The 12,520-nt window shown below is 36.9% G+C and overlaps 1 protein-coding gene across 1 annotated transcript in view; it reads left to right on the forward strand.

Annotated features, from left to right (window-relative positions):
- The window catches only part of LOC131397350 (zinc finger protein 836-like), a 99,737-nt gene that overhangs the window by 23,953 nt on the left and 63,264 nt on the right, over window positions 1-12,520 (forward strand). The window lies entirely within an intron of this gene.

The raw sequence follows: 12,520 nt of genomic DNA on the forward strand, positions 1-12,520 counted from the left end.
CATTCCTGCTTTCTTCTGGTTGATGTTTTTATGGTATAACTTTTCTATGCTATTGACATTGTGGGTCAGATAATTCTTTGCTGTGTGAAGCTGTCCTATGTATTGTAGCATGTTTAGCAGCATCACTGGCCTGTGCCCACTAGATACCAGTAGCACCACCCCAGTTGTGACAATAAAAATGTCTCCAGATATTTGCAAATGTGTCCTGGGAGGGTTGATCCTGGCTGGATATCACCTCCATCAATGTAGACATAAGGAAAGCAAAAGATACTAACATGCCATTTTGTTTTCAACTGCATTTGACACAATATTACAATAGAGACCTGACATTAGAAATGAAGTAAGCAGGACTTAAGGATTAACTATATCTCCTCTCCAACTGGTAAACCTTACTATTAAGAAATACTTTGAGGGTCAAGAGCAAGTTAAAACTCACAATCATGGCAAAGTTTAAATGAAGAACATGGCCCTAAATCTCTTTAAGTAACCTGCCAGTTAATTAAAATGGCGCCTGTGAAATTGCTTCTTTTGGAGAAAATGGTTTAGTGAACAGAAGGTACAAGTATGGCTCTCCTAGAAAGGCCTGAAAGTTTCAAAGACCCTGGAATAAATCTAAAGAACTGGGCATGTCTTGCTAAAAATTGTGGGCGTAGCTAATGGAAAATGTAGCTCTTTGGTGCCACATAAAGTACTATTTTTAAAATATTGTTGTAGTGTTGAGAGTTCTACACTATAAAAAAAAAAACTGACCTCATAGACTTACAATAATCTTTGGGACTGTAAAAATTTATGGGAAGGAAGTAGCAGGGGAAAGCTGCTTATTGCTCAAGGAAGGCATAGTTTCTCATACTCTATTAGATGTAACTAAGTGAAGTCAAGAAGAATGAAACACAAAGAGCTGGATATCTATTCTAGAAGAACTGGAGCCAAGAAAGGATCATTCCTCATTCCCATCCCCATGAAATAGGGCTCTGACTCCATCTGCTCAGCAACATTTCACATTTGCTGTGGCCCAGACTACTGAGTACATCCTTTTTTTTTTCTTTTCTGAATGGAAGAGTTTATTGAGGTTTTATTTCTCTGTTCCACCATAATGTGTTATGAGTGAGGAGGACTCCGTATAGGGGTCTGAATCAAGAGGAATTTCATGAGATTCTTGAGATCCTCATTTATGATTGAAGTCATGTTTTGGGTAGGGCTTTTCTTTTTTATTTCTTTTGAGACGGGGTAAATGTATTTTGTGTGAAGGAGGGAGAAATTAATGCTGATAGAAGCTGCACTATCATATATTGTAATATTATTTCCAATAATTATCACCCTCCTGTGAGATTATACATCTCTGCCCTTTGACATCAAGCTTGGCCACTTGACTTAGTAACCCTTCCTTCCCTTTGAGAGGATTTGCTCTTTCATACCCATTTTATGGCAAGTTTAGCTTAGTGAGTTCCTTGGCCAATTAACGTGAGTAGAGATGACATATTTTAATTTTAAATGGAAGCTCTAAAAGCCGTTGTTGGCTTCTTCTAACCCTCTCTTCTCTGTGCTGCAAGAATGGTATGGCCCAGATAGACTAAAATTTTACCCTGAATCCAGGAATCAAATTATGGAAGCAAGCAAGAGGTGAATAATGATAGATATAATATGAGGTAGAAATAAAGGTTTGTTCTTGTAAGCCAATGAGAATTCAGGGATATGTTACCATAGCTCAACTTCCACAAAGGCTACTGGTACACTTTCAATGACCTTTTCTCTTTTCTTTACCCATCTTTACCTCCCAAAGTCAAAGTTATAGATGGGAGCCTATTATCTCCAGTAGTTGTACCACCTTTGAAATCTTGATTTCAAGAATTCCCTTTCTTATCCTCATTCCTTCCATTTTATATTCTCTATTTCCATTAGAATATCCATATATTTTTAATTCATCTAGAAATATATTGCCTGTCATTGTCTAACTACCCTCAATGAATTATGTCTTCTCTGTTATAACATTTTCAACCTGTCATAATCAAATATTTGTAAATAAGAAACTGGACCTCTTTCACCCTGCTGCCTTCACCTGAGTAAGGAAGCTTCAGAACTGGATGAGCTCAGTTACCGACTTAAGTCCCATTACAATCAGGAAGTTCACACTGATGTCCAAAAAACCCAAGCAAAAAAACAAACAAAAAAGTTGAAAGAGCCCTTAGGCTTATAGGTGTTTTGTTAAATTGCTGTCCCTATTCCAAGGGTGCTGTTTTCAGTTTTCCTGCTGGAGTGGCAAATTAGAAATGTTCTGTTTTTTCATTGAATTCAGAATACATTCTAATTTCCTTTCTAATTTTGTCTTTGTCCATGGTTAGTCACGAGTAGGTTATTATTTTCCAAATATTTGAGGATTTTACAGAGATTTTTTCTGTATTGATTCTATCTTAATTCCATTGTGGTCAGAGACATATTTTGTATGACTTGAATTCTTTTAAAATTTATCAAGACTTGTTTGATGGCCAGAATATGGTTTATCTTGGTAAAGTGCTGTGTGCACTTTTAAAGATTGTGTATAATTCTGTTGTTAGATGGAGTGTTCCGTAGATGTAAATTAGGTCGAGTTCATTGATTGATAGTATTGTTGGAATCTTTTAGGTACTTACTGATTTTCTGTCTACTTGTATGTATTATTGAGAGAGGGGGCATGGAAATCTCTGACCATAAGTGTGGATTTGTTTACTTCTCATTGTGGTCCTATCAGGTTTTTTCGGGGGTTTTGAAGTTCTGCCACTAAGTGCATAGTTTATGATTGTCATGTCATTTTAATGAATTTGTCCTTTATGATTATGAAATAGACTTCATTATTCCTGGTCATATTATTTGTTCTTTAATCTTAATGTAGCCACTCTATTTGAATAGTGATGTAGCTGGAAAAAACAGTGACATCACCACAGCTGAATCAATGAACACAATGACAAGGGATCGAGGAAAAGAAAAATAGTTTAATTTCGCCAGCAAAATGAGGCTGTAGTGGGCTTGCACCTGTGGGAGATCAAGATTTGGTCACCCTGAAATCTATCTCTTTACCTTGATTGTTTTCTGAGGGACATTTGACCTCCCCCACTAACTGCCTAAAGAATTTGACATGGTGGCTCCTTCCTGGAACAGATCTTCTATCATGATGGCTGTAAAGATAACGTAGGATAAATGTTACAATAGGAAAGGCACCAAAAGCCCATCTTATCGGAAGTTCTGTCTCTCTGGCCACATTCTCTAGATGGCCCTGTGAGGAGTTGCCAGACAATCATTTACAAGGGAAATCTCCATTTGTAAAGGTATCTCCCTCTCTGTTTTGGGAAGAGAGGGGATGGCCTCATTTCTAGAGGCTTATCAATGTGAAAGTTGAGGCCTTAAATCTGCATAATAACCTTACTCTTGTTTACTGTGCTTTAGTGGTAATCTCCTGTAACTGACTCCCCCCACCCCCAATATCCTCCTTTGTCATTGGCTGAACATGGTATTTAAGACGAGAATTTCTGCTATTGTGTTGAGAAATGCAGTGTCCCTGCTTTCTCCCATGTATACATGTTATTAAACTTGGTATTATTTTCTCCTGCTAACTTGTCTTGTTGATTATTTGGCCAGCCAGAAGAACCTTAAAGAAAAGGGCAGAGGGAGATTCTCCCTCTTCCCCCGACACACCCACAGTCCTCCAGAGGCATTAGGAGTTGGGGTTTTTAAAGGAAAATTTCTGGGAAAGAATGTACTCTATGTGACTGTGACCATTTGCTGGGGGAAATATTGTGGGGGTCCCAGACATTCTGGTGCCGGGGCCGCTGTTACCTCTATCTACAGCAGGAGGTTTAGAGCTGCATTGATCAATCTTCCCAGGCCACTGGAAATTGGGCCCTGGGGACAGGAAGGAAACTAATTTACGGTTACAAAGTTGACAAGGTTTTAGATAGGAGAGGGGGAGTTGTGGCTTTGCAGTTTGGCATCCTCCTACCAGATAAGGGAAGCTGTAGGTGTCCTCCATTTGTCTGTCTCCATGATGAACGGTGGATTCGGTGCCAGGAAGCCAAGGAGTGGGGGAGCTTCAGCTTCTTGATAATTTCTGGATGTCAGTTTCCCGGGAACAAACCTCAACAACTGGTAATTAGCCAGAATTTCAGTGTGAAGCTACCTAGGCTTTTAACAATTTATGACTTCCATTTGCTTTGTGGAATTCAGGGACACAAAGGGTAAAACAACCAACATCTACATGTGACTGTAACTTAGAGAAGCAGGGAAAGGGAATGAATGCTTTCTGGTTTTTAACCCCATATATGCTGGGTTCAATGTAGGGGAACTGATATCAGGGCTGGCATCAAGAAACTACAAGGCTTTTTAGTTTCTTCCCCTGTTACACTGATATAGTTTATCTTTTTTTCCATGTTTTACTTTGTGTCCTTATTTTTTGAAGTGCATGTCTTATAGGAAACATATTGTTGTCTGTCTTTTAAAAAATCCAAATCCAATTGACAATTTTTACTTTTGAATTGGGGTCTTTAAACTATTTCCTTTTAAAGAGATTATTATGTAGTAAATTATTATCTTGCTACTGGTTTTATTTTGTCCCCTTTGTTCTTCTCTTTTCCCTCTTTTTCTGTCTTCTTTGGAATAACTGAATTTTTTATGGGTTTATTTTAACTCCTTTTTTGGTTTATTAGTGTTAGCTATAACTAGTTGTTCAGTGTTGCTTAGGAGTTATACTATACAACTTATCACAGTTTACCTTCAAGTGATTTTATACTCTGTATAGATCACCAGACCCTTGCACGTCTGCTTCCATTTCTCCACTCCTGCTTTGTGCTATTATCATCATAGATTTAACTTTTACATAGGCTATAAACCCATACTGGATTGTTAGTTTTTTAAACAATTAGGAGATTTAAAAATAAGAAATACATTTTTAATTTACCCATGTAGTTACTATTTCTGGTGCTCTTCATTCCTCTGTGTAGATCAGGGGTCTGCAACCTACAGAATATGAGCCAAATATGCCCTACCATCTGTTTTTAAATGATCTTTAATTGCAATACAGCCACACCCGTGTTTAGGTACTTTTGATGCAATACAAGCAGAGTAGAATAGTTGCAACAGAAACAGTATGGCTTACAAAGAATAAAATATTTACCATCTGCCACTTTACATAAAAAGTTTGCTGACTTCTCACCTTTTCATCACGTATCTGAATTACTATAAAATGTGGGACATGAAGCATACTGAAAAGTTAATTTTGTAGTCCAATATTAGGCAGTAGTGACACAAGATTGCTCTTAATTGAAAGAGTAAAACTAGGAATAATTTGGAGTCAGTAGGTCTTGTGCTCATACGAGGAAAACATAAGAGAGACGAGATTGTGTTACTATTTGATTTGAAAATACAATATTATATGTTAAAAATATTTTTTGATGACATTGACATTGAAAGTATAACTGAAGCTTAAAAACTTCCACTATTTTTACTTGCTATGAATTTATAGTGGAAGTAGCAATATACCCCTAGGTGTCTATGGGGGTAGACTACAGGAAAACTGTGTATCTTAAGAAGTCCTGGGATGAAACCACTGACAGTTGTGACAAATGATATTTACTATCTTTCCATTAATCCATTACCCCACCCCACCCCTTGTCCTCTCGGTAATAGTGATGCTGCCATAAAGAAACATGTCTGTGCATTCTCCAAACAGGTCATCATGACGTTGGATCTATTACTTATACCTTAAGCTCTCTAGGGAAATTTTGTTGTTGTTAAAAAGAAGAATCAACATGCAAAAATATACACAGCCAGTTTATGTAGGTTTTGACTTTTAAGTCCTGAAAAATAAAAAAATAAAAAATTCTAACTACAGTAAGTCCCAAATTTTAAATGTCTACAATAGAAACTTAATATCACACCTTGACAAGCCACACGCCAATTGTGGATATTTCTGGTTCATTCTGAGTATGTTCCCATTCTGGCAATTTTCTCCTTCTATTTCCTCCACTCAATTGCCCTTCCCCATTTGTGTTTGCATGACACACTCTTTCAATTAATTAATGATTCTGTTCAAATATCACCTTATCATATGGGCATTCCCTGAACACATTGTTTAAATTAGGACACCCTGTCACTCTATTATTGTACTTATGCTTTCATTGTACTTATCATGATATCATATTTTATTTAATTACCCTTACAGAATATAAGCTACTTGAAGGCAGGGAATTGATTTTGTTTCCTGCTATATCATGAGTAATTAGAATAGTTCCTGACTGACAGAATGAGTGAATGCATTTTATCAGTGAAAAGAAGAAAGTTACTGCAATGCTTAGGCTCATTGATTAGGAGATCAAACGGTTAGGTAAACATATAATTATATTTAAAGTGGCACCACATTCATTACTCCCATAACTATCCAACCTAGTATTCTGAACGTTTGTCATATATTCTCACACTATATTTTTTTAGCGTGAGAATTCACACATTGTGAATTTTAGGCAACAAGAGCTAAAAAGATCCAGCTTGTCAGTGAAAAGATGTTTCCATGATGTTTTTCTAAGCCACAAAATTTGAAATTCAAGATTCCTTCTCAAATGCTCCATTCTACTCCCACCACAAACTATCTCAAGATAAGAGGTATTTTTATAAGATATTTGTCAGGTAGGACAGTCTTTGAGAGTGACAGACCACCTGGAAAACAATGACTGAAACAAGGAGGAGGTTTATCATTCTCACGTAACAGGAAGTCCAGACATTGCAGTGTGAATGTGATGGGTCCTCTGGGCAGCCCTCTCTGCCTGTTCTCCCTCCCTGAGCACTCAGCCCTCGCTCTCCTCAAAGCAAGCTGGCTGCTGCATGACTAAGAAGGGTAAAAGGTGAGGGGCAAAATCCTTCTTGTTGTTACGTTTTATTTACATGGAAATTATAATCCCACGATTTTTTTCCAAATATTATTATTTTTTTTAATTGTATTTATTTTTTCCCCCAAAGCCCCAGTAGATAGTTGTATGTCATAGCTGCACATCCTTCTAGTTGCTGTATGTGGGACGCGGCCTCAGCATGGCCGGAGAAGTGGTGCGTCGGTGCGCGCCTGGGATCCGAACCCGGGCCGCCAGTAGCGGAGCGTGCACACTTAACCACTAAGCCACGGGGCCGGCCCCTTTTCCAAATATTATTAGCTAGATGTTTAATGACCACCATAATTTTAATGAGGAAAGGGAATTTTCAAATTTCATATTAACATCTCAAGAACAGAGGAAGGTAAAAGAAAGAAATGTTAGAGAAAACATTGTGCAGACCAAATTAAAATATCATTTATTGATCATATTAAATGTCAAGGTAGTCAAGGATAATTATGGAAAAAGACAGATTATATCAAGGGACTGTTCTTTATCCTGAAAGTATAATATTCCATGTAACACATCGCCAGTCTCCTCGGTGTTCCAGATGAGAGGCAAACATTCTTAAAGAGTCCTTAGTGTTTTCTAATTTACAGATTTCCTTTGAGCTCTATCTATCTGAATCTAAACTAACTAAAATAATTCTCCAAGTTTTAATGTTGATTCTGATTCTAGTATCAGGGTAGGAACATGAAAGAATCCATTTTGAGATGTTTTTCATTCATACTATCCTACCTTAAAGTGAGAGATATACAAAAGGCTGTAGTTGGGAAATATTCTAATATCACCTCCAAATGTATTTTAATGTTAGACTATAACAATAACAATATAGCTGTTATATCATAACTCAGGGATGTTCATAATTGGGGAACCTACATTAAATATCTCCAATGAAGCAGTAGAGACGTCAATAAAATTTCCCTGGGAATACAGAATATTTTCAATTGAGGTTGAACATTTAAAATATTTATTTTAAAGTTCTATTTGTTCCCCAAAACATGAAATAATTCTTTGTTACATTAAAATTTTCAATTTTTCTTTTATATTCATTTTATTTTCCACATATAAAATATCTGAGTCTTAAACATCAAAATTATATTAAAAATATGTACAAGAATTCCCATTCCAATCTGTGTTCTCAAACATTTTCTTCAATAAGTTACCTTTTGTATGATTTTCAGATTTATTTTTTACCACAAAGAAGATGCTATACATAATATTCTACACTTTGCTTTTTATGTGTGGTGATCACTCCAATATAATGACTTCCTTCTCTCTTTTAATAGCTTGATGTTCATAGCCGTGTGTTCTAATTTCTCAGCCACCTTGCATCAAAGGCAAGGACAGGGTACCAGTTTTGCCAAATAGGGTGTGAGTTGAAGTAATGCATTACTTCCAGGCCAAACCAGTTAAAGCCAGAGTGTGACCTTCTTGCTCACTTACTTTGCAATAATGATGACCAAGGCCCACTTCTGATTGAGAAACCATGAAATGGAAGCACCTGCATCTCTGAGTTACCACTTAGGCATCAGTCACCCTAAAGGGTCTACTGGCCCAGTGTGGAACACTTGAGAGAAAATAATCCCTTTTATATATTAAGCTTCTGGAATTTTTTTGTCTGTTTGTTTTGTTTTGTTCTGTGTTTCCAGAAACCATAGGACATGCCATTCTTTAGAGAGACTTTTGAAAGCAAAACCCACACAGCTTGCTTTAGCAACACCTCCTCTCTCGACAAACTGTTAGGGATCTAGGCCTGAAGTAGGACAGGGCAAGGGCAATAAAATCTGTCTTCCTACATCGTTTGGTCCTCAGTGCTGCTCAGCAATTGCTCTATGTCAATCTGTCATGTTTCTATTGCCAATTTCTTTAGATATTTCATATGTCCCCAAACTCCAACCTATCCTTATCACTATTTTCTTAAAAAATGATAATATTGTAACTATCCAAATATCACTGAATATATTAGGCACCCATTTGAATTCCCTCTCAAAGTTTCAAAAACCGTCTTCAATTTTGAGGTCAATATGTCTGTTACTTTTCTGAACTGCTTTGTCCTTTGTCCACTTGGCACTACCACCATTGCAATTTAATGCTGGGGAGAACTATGTTTTCCAGAAGACCCTTTCCTCTATGGTTCTGGCTAAAAATTGACAACGAGAAAAACCTGAATGGAATTTGAAAGGCAGAAGTAAAGCAGAGTCTTCACCACCATTGCAATTTAATGCTGGGGAGAACTATGTTTTCCAGAAGACCCTTTCCTCTATGGTTCTGGCTAAAAATTGACAACGAGAAAAACCTGAATGGAATTTGAAAGGCAGAAGTAAAGCAGAGTCTTTAATCTCAGGAGACTAAACGCGTAATTTAAGGCCTTCCCACCAACTCTACCTCCACAGTCAAGCAGCCAAAAGCAGTTAACTTCTCAGACATTTCCATGAGCTCTACCTTCTCGCCCACCCTCAGGCTTCATGATGAAGTTGCCAGTGATTACTACTCTGATATTCAAGCTGGAGTCTCCCAAACATTTCATTGCTCAAGCAATGTCCCAAGTTCTTGTCTTAACTTGTGTATTCTTATTCTCAAAGTCACTGTTGTAAATGTTTTCCTGAATAAACAGAGTATTACCGACATTCACAATGTTATTTCCATGTTTCCAAAGTCTGATAATCTCAATCAGCATTACTGTATTGGTCCTGGGTTCATTGGTTCTCCTACCATTCCACCTCAATGAATTATTTTAATAATATTTTTAAAGCCTAAATCTAATTACTGAACTCTAATGCTTAAAAACACCTAGTAGCTGTGACAGCTGGATATCTACATGCAAGAGAATGAAGTTGGACCACTAATCCACACTTTATATAAAATTAACTCAAAATGGATCAAATACCTAGATTTAAGAAAGAAAACTATAAAACTCTTCGAGGAAAACATAGATGTAAACCTTCATAATATTGGGTGAAGCAGTGTTTTCTTAGATATGACACCAAAAACACAAACAACCAAAAATATAGATAAATTTGACTTCATCAAAATTAAAAACTTTTATGTTTCAAAGGATAGTATTGGGAAAGTGGAAAAACAATACATCAAATGGGAGAAAATATTTTCAAATTATCTATCTTATAAGGGTCTAGTTTCTAGAATATTAAAAAAAAACCTCTAACAACTCAATAAGAAAACACACAAACAACCCAATTTTTTAAAAAATGGGTGAATGATTTAAATAGCTATTTCTACAAAGAAGATATAAATGACCAATAAGTATATGAAGAGATGCTCAACATCATTAGTCATGAAAATGTGCAAATCCAATCACAAGCAAATACCATTTCAAAGTGACTAGGAGGCCATACTACTACTACTACTAGGACACTATACTCCTACTATTACTGTTATTAGCAATAATAGTAATAAATCAGAGGTTCTCACAACTCCCTCCTTGGGTTTGATTAATTTGCTAGAGTGGCTCAGAGAACTCAGGAAACCAGTTTACTCACTAGATTACTGGTGTATTACAAAGGCTATTAAAGGATACAAATCAACAGCCAGATGAAGAGACACACAGGGCAAAGTCCTGAACACAGGAGCTTCTGTCCTCATGGAGTTTGGGGCCCAGAATGCTGACACATGGAAGCTGACACATGGAAGCATTCCAGTTCCCCGACATGGAAGCTCTCTGAACCCCCTCCCTTGGGTTTTTATTGAGGCCTCATTACATAGCCATGATTGAGTTAATCATTGGCCAGTGGTGACTGATTCAACAGTCAGCCCCTTTCCCATCCCAGGAAATCAGGACATGAGACTTAAAGTTCCAACATTCTATTAATGGTTGGTTCCCCTGGCAACCAGTCCCCATCTTTAGGTGCTTTCCAAAAGTCACTTCATTAACATAAACCCAGTTGTGAGGGAAAGGGGCTTGCTATGAATAACAAGACACCAATTTCTGCTTTATGGCTTTGAAGCAATTTCACAAACTGAGGAAATAGACTAAATATAACCAAAGAAGTTCCCATTGCTCTTATTATTCATGAAACTCCAAGGTCTGGGGGAGCTGTGAGTCAGGAATTGTGGACGAAGACTGTATATTTCTCCTAAATCACAATATCACACCCAGCAATTCCACTTTTACAAATATACCTGAGAAGTGAAAACATATCCACAAAAACATCTTGTAAAAGACTGTCCATAGAAGAATTTCTAATAGGCAAATAGTGCGAAGAACCTAAAGGTCCATCAAAGGAATTGATAAACAAACTGGAATACAGCTCACCAATAAAAAGTTATGAAATACTGATATTACAACATGGATGACCCTTGAAAACATTATGCTAACTGAAAGAAGGGAGAAATACAGCCACATATTTTATGACTTAATTTATATGAAATGCCCAGAATAGCTACATCCATACAGAACAAAAGTAGCTTAATGTTAGCTTGTAGCCTGGGGGGTGGAGTAGGGAATAATTGCTAAAGGGTAGGGTTTTTTTTTTTTAGAGGGGAGATGAAAGATGAAAATACTGTAGTTGGACAACATTGTAAATATAGTAAATCCCACTGTATGGTACACTTAAAAAGTGTGAATTTTGTTGTATGTAAATTATATCTCAAAAAAACAGATAAATATAATCTAATATCTCCAAATAGAATTCAGAAAATAGTTCTGATCTGCTAACCATGGTTTACAAGGCATTGGAGATATGAGTTCCAGTTCCATTGTAGTAATGGAAGGAAGAGATAATGATGATGGCAGTAATGGCAAGAAGGGGGGGATTTGGAGAGATATATTTTTAGGTAAAATTAACATAATTTTGTTTCCCAAATCCCAGTGGTACACTCGCACATTAGCGACAGGTCTCGTTTCTACATTGAGACTTCAGTTCATTATCTTCTATCATTCCAATTCTCTCACAGAACTCAAAATGTGAGAACCTCTATCTTCATCTTTATAGAACACATACTTTGCATCTGTCATTCCTCTATGTACATTTTCATGCCACACAAATCTGAAAACAACCCCTTGATTTATGTATCCTCCAGTTATTTCACTGAAGTAAAAAGGAAGAAATGCAAATTAAATGTATGAATTGGGCTAAATGGTATTTAAAAAAATAATAAAAAATATGATGAACTAAATGGAATTTTACTACAGTTGAGAAATCATGGAATATACTGCTTTTCACATTAATTTCAAATAGCAATTTTTTTTTCTTTTTTGTGAAGAAGATTAGCCCTGAGCTAACATCCACGCTAATCTTCCTCATTTTGCTGAGGAAGACCAGCTCTGAGCTAACATCCATTGCCAATCCTCCTCCTTTTTTTTTTTTCTCCCAAAGCCCCCCAGTAGATAGTTGTACGTCATAGTTGCACATCCTTCTGGTTGCTGTATATGGGACACGGCCTCAGCATGGCTGGAGAAGTGGTGCGTTGGTGTGCGCCCGGGATCCAAACCCCGGGCCGCTAGTAGCGGAGCGCGAGCACTTAACCACTAAGCCACGGGGCCAGCCCCTCAAATAGCAATTTTTCTAGCCTTTCAAAAGCGGATCTTCTGAAAAATTACTGAATTGTATTTGTCTGATAAACATCTCCACACATTAATTTTCAAGAAGCAAGTGTAAAAAATATCTTAGGCAATT

This window comes from Diceros bicornis, chromosome 34 (genome assembly GCF_020826845.1).
Source record: "Diceros bicornis minor isolate mBicDic1 chromosome 34, mDicBic1.mat.cur, whole genome shotgun sequence".
NCBI classification, from domain to species: Eukaryota; Metazoa; Chordata; class Mammalia; order Perissodactyla; family Rhinocerotidae; genus Diceros; species Diceros bicornis.